Source organism: Bos grunniens, chromosome 4 (genome assembly GCF_055505025.1).
Source record: "Bos grunniens cultivar Pamir isolate PY7600 chromosome 4, Bosgru_T2T1.0, whole genome shotgun sequence".
In the NCBI taxonomy this organism is placed as follows: Eukaryota; Metazoa; Chordata; class Mammalia; order Artiodactyla; family Bovidae; genus Bos; species Bos grunniens.
In genome coordinates this window covers 67,520,817-67,525,996 of record NC_141168.1, presented here as the reverse complement: position 1 = coordinate 67,525,996, position 5,180 = coordinate 67,520,817, and the positions used below count along the sequence as shown (strand labels likewise).

The 5,180-nt window shown below is 36.5% G+C and overlaps 1 pseudogene; it reads left to right on the top strand.

Moving 5' to 3' along the window:
* The first annotated feature begins 1,394 nt into the window (after positions 1-1,394).
* LOC147374288 (U6 spliceosomal RNA) lies at positions 1,395-1,484 on the top strand (annotated as a pseudogene).
* The last annotated feature ends 3,696 nt before the right edge of the window (positions 1,485-5,180 follow it).

The following is a 5,180-nucleotide window of genomic DNA, read 5'->3' as shown; positions in this document are numbered from 1 at the left end:
TCATACCAGTTAGAATGGCCATTATTAAAAAGTCTAAAAATAACAAATGCTGGAAAGAGGATATGGAGAAAAAGGTCTTACACTATAGGTGGGAACATAAATTGGTATGGCCACTATGAAAAACAGTATGGAGTTTCCTTTAGAAACTAAAAATAGAATTGCTATTTCTATGAGGCAGCAATCACACTCATGAGCATAATATCTGGAAAAGATGAAAACTCTAATTTGAAAAGATACATGCACCCCAGTGTTCACTAGCACTGTTTACAGTAGCCAAGACTAGTGTACAATAGCAACCTAAGTGCCCATCAACAGGTGAATGGATATAGATGTGAGATATATATATATATATATATAAAATGAAATATGACTCAGCCATGAACAAGAATGTGGTATTGACAGTGCAGCAGCATGCATGTACCTAGAGAATATCATACTGAGTGAATTAAGTCAGAAAGAGAAAGACATACCGTATGATGTCACTTACATGTGGAATCTAAAATGTGATACAGATGAATTTATTTACAAAACAAACAAACCCACAGGGATAGATAACAAATTTATGGTTACCATAAATCTGTTCTTACCATGAAAACTTTTGACATGTTATCAGATATTCAAAGGGAGATACTGAGTGAGCAGTTTTAATACACAGCGTTGAGAAGAGTGGTTGGGCTATTGTCAGTGTTTAGTAGTATTTAAAGATAGAGTACTAGGTTGATGGTCATCAGGTGGATGCTAATCTCTCCCATCTTCTCCCCAGTCTCATTTACTTGCTGATATCTTGATTCTATTTTGAGTCTGTATTAATATTTTCAATTTTAATAAAAGTTCAGGAGATTTGTTAATAGAAAATAATCTAAGTATTATCCCCAGTAACTTAGCAAAAGTAATATATCACTTATACTTCATCCTACATTTCACTCTGGAAGGTTGATTTAACTTAAAAATATTTAACTTATAGACCAAGATTATAAATATTATCAATAAAATAGATGTATTCATGTATAATAATTTTTGTCATATGTCTGATCTTCACTTCTAGCCTATGATGGATTATTTCCTTTTCTTGTATTTTCAATATTCCCTTTGCTTGTTTTTCTAAAGTTTCTTACTTTTGCTAGTGCTTCTTTATTTACATTGTATAATACTTCACTTTGCATTTTCTCTTCAACTTTCTTTAGAGTTCTAACCAATCCTCACTTAAGCTTTCGAACGTTTTCATGCCCTTAAGACTTCCTTCTCTGTCTTCAGTTCAGTTTTGTCTCTTAGCAACTGGTGGCATTTAGCTTGGAGAAGGGCAGGACAAAGTTGTGATTTAAATGCTCTCAACTCACTCCACAAGCATTTGTGGAATAGGGCTCTTAGTATTAATACAGTGTGAGTTTAAGATAGTGCTTGCTTCAGCAGCACATGAATTAAAATTGGAACCATAGAGAGATTAGCAAGGTGACATACAAATTTGTGAAGCATTCCATATTTTAAAATAATAAGTTTAGGATAGAGGTCATTAACTCACTGTCTTATTGAATACTCAAGTCTCGTTGGGAAATATAATGTTCCCAGATTTTAAATGGAGAAGGCAATGGCAACCCACTCCAGTACTCTTGCCTGGAAAATCCCATGGACAGAGGAGCCTGGTAGGCTGTAGTCCATGGGGTCGCTAAGAGTCAGACACGACTGAGCGACTTCACTTTCACTTTTTACTTTCATGCATCGGAGAAGGAAATGGCAACCCACTCCAGTGTTCTTGCCTGGAGAATCCCAGTGACCAGGGAGCCTAGTGGGTTGCCGTCTATGGGGTTGCACAGAGTCAGACATGACTGAAGTGACTTAGCAGCAGCAGCAGCAGCAGATTTTTAAAAAATAGAGGAAAACTACACAACAATATAGAAATAATGATAAAATTTTAGGGTAAAAATTGTACATACCAATGTTGAAGTACAATTGAATATTTGAGTACTGTACTGGGATATTATTTATCTCACAAAGGTTTATATTATCTTAATATATTTCCCATTACCTTAATTTATGGAAAGCCATTGTCAACTGAAAAAAAAAATGCACAGTCTAAAGGTTGAGAATAAATGTTTTTTTTCAGGGACCTTATTGAGGATGACAGCCTGAGGTGGTAGCCTCTCCAGTAGCTCTGAGGTACTATTCCAATATGGTAAGTGAGGAACCAAGACATGTAGTTATTTCTGCTGGGGGAAAAAAGAAAAAAAAAAAACTCTCAAAAAATCACAACTGTAGTCAGACATTAAAAGATTACTGCTAATCACAAAAACCACATCTCATGTTAATGATTTTAGTGCTTTTCTATGTATGTGAAGATATAAGTCTGGGCTCATTGATATCATTCCTTAGATGTTCATCTTAAATTCCTAGGGCCAGGACACTGTTTTCTCCATCCTGAATTCCCTCAGGGTACATTTCAGGGTGTCTGCAATGGCTGATGACTTTATGGCAAGAACATCCTTTGTTTACTGAAATGGAAGGGGACATATTTTGTTTCCAGTGTAAAGGTATGTCATGCAAAACATTTAACAACAGGTGAGGCAGAGTTGCTGACCAATCAAATTGGGTGTCATTTGGGTAATCAAATTGAAACCATCATGAAATACCACTATGCACCTATTAGAATACCATTTTTTAAAGTGCTGTTGAAGATGTGAAACAACTGAAATTCTCATACATTACTGGTACAAATGCAGAATTCTGTAGCTACTATAGAAAGTGGATTGGCAAAATTTGTAGCTGCTTTATTCATAATTGGCCCCAAATGTAAAAACCAAAATGCTCTTCAACTAGACAAACTCTGGTGCATTCATACAATGAAATACCATAAAGTAAAAATAAAAGAACAATAACTACTGGTATATATAATCAATGGATGAATCTCAATGCATTATGCTTAGTGAAAGAAACTAAATTCATAATATGAAATGGTTCTCTTTTGACTTTCTGAGATGGTAGAACTATAGGCACAAAAACCAAATCAGCATTGCCAAGGACTTTGGGCATTGTGAGAGATGGGCCACAAAGAGCAATGAGAAAGTTTGGGGGTGATGACAGTTTGTATTTTGATTTTAATGGTTATATGACTATGTGTTTATAGTCATATATAGTTTTATATGTTTGTCAAAAGTCATAGAACTATATACTAAAAAAGATAAAATTTACTATATATTAAATTATACGGTTTTAGAAAAGGCAGAGGAACCAGAGATCAAATTGCCAACATCTGCTGGATCATTGAGAAAGCAAGAGAGTTCCAGAAAATAAATCTATTTCTGCTTTATCGACTATGCCAAAGCCTTTGACTGTGTGGATCACAATAAACTGTGGAAAATTCTGAAAGAGATGGGAATACCAGACCACCTGACCTGACTCTTGAGAAATCTATATGCAGGTCAGGAAGCAACAGTTAGAACTGGACATGGAACAACAGACTGGTTCCAAATAGGAAAAGGAGGACGTCAAGGCTGTATATTGTCACCCTGCTTATTTAACTTCTATGCAGAGTACATCATGAGAAACGCTGGGCTGGAAGAAGCACAAGCTGGAATCAAGATTGCTGGGAAAAATATCAATAACCTCAATTATGCAGATGACACCACCCTTATGGCAGAAAGTGAAGAGGAACTAAAAAGCCTCTTGATGAAAGTGAAACAGGAGAGTGAAAAAGTTGGCTTAAAGCTCAACGTTCAGAAAAGTAAGATCATGGCATCTGGTCCCACCACTTCATGGGAAATAGATGGGGAAACAGTGGAAACAGTGTCAGACTTTATTTTTCTGGGCTCCAAAATCACTGCAGATGTTTATTGCAGCCGTGAAATTAAAAGACACTTACTCCTTGGAAGGAAAGTTATGACCAGCCTAGATGGCATATTCAAAAGTAGAGACATTACTTTGCCAACAAAGGTCTGTCTAGTCAAGTCTATGGTTTTTCCAGTGGTCATGTATGGATATGAGAGTTGGACTGTGAAGAAAGCTGAGCGCCGAAGAATTGATGCTTTTGAACTGTGGTGTTGGAGAAGACTCTCTAGAGTCCCTTGAACTGCAAGGAGATCCAACCAGTCCATCCTAAAGGGGATCAGTCATGGGTGTTCTTTGGAAGGACTGATGCTGAAGCTGAAACTCCAATACTTTGGCCACCTCATGCGAAGAGTTGACTCATTGAAAAAGACTCTGATGCTGGGAGGGATTGCGGGCAGGAGGAGAAGGGGATGACAGAGGATGAGATGGCTGGATGGCATCACCGACTTGATGGATGTGAATTTGAGTGAACTCCAGGAGGCGGTGATGGACAGGGAAGCCTGGCATGCTGCAGTTCATGGGGTCGCAAAGAGTCGGACACCACTGAACAACTGAACTGAACTGAACTGAAGCTTGGGTTTAACAAATAGAAGAAAAAAAGAAAAGTCTATTTTCTGAATGATAATCCAGTGTTTTGGAACTGAGTTTGAATAGTCTATCAGGTAAGAATAATACCTCATGTATACTATAATTGTTTTATTTTTATCATAAAAATGTTTTTTCATTGATCAAGTATGTAGTTTTAGGAGAAGTTCACCTACAGTAAGGAGGGAAGAAAAGGATACCTACCTATATATAATATTCCTGAAAATAAAAGGATTTAAGATTGAGCAGTGCTAAAAGCTGTAATACATACTGGGTATCTCCCTCATGTAAAGTGTTTCTTGATTATTTTACAAGAACCTTTTAAGATCCATTATTATCATCTCTAGTTTACTGATGTGAGAACAGCTTCAAAGAACCAGCCAGGATTCAAATACAGATTTTTTTTTTTTAACTCCACAGTTTATGTTCTCTCTCTGAAATTATCCTGTCTTCTAGATCATTCCCACAAGTGTTTTCACAAAGATAGAATGGACTAAATCTGAATTATTTTCTATTTTAGATAGAGTTATTAAATACTGAGTTCCCTTTCTCAGAAACTGAGGCTGCTCTGTAAATTATTGAGGATTTTTCCAGCCATTGAAAGCATACACAGTTTGATTCTGAATTAAGCCGTCACCAACTGCCCTTTGAACCTATGCTCAGAAGGATACTTTCTTGGGGTAAGGTTGAGAAAAGTTATTGTGCAACCCAGGATAATGATATAATTATTCAGATATATCTCTTGCATACTGAGTCCTTTGAAGATTGTATTCCCT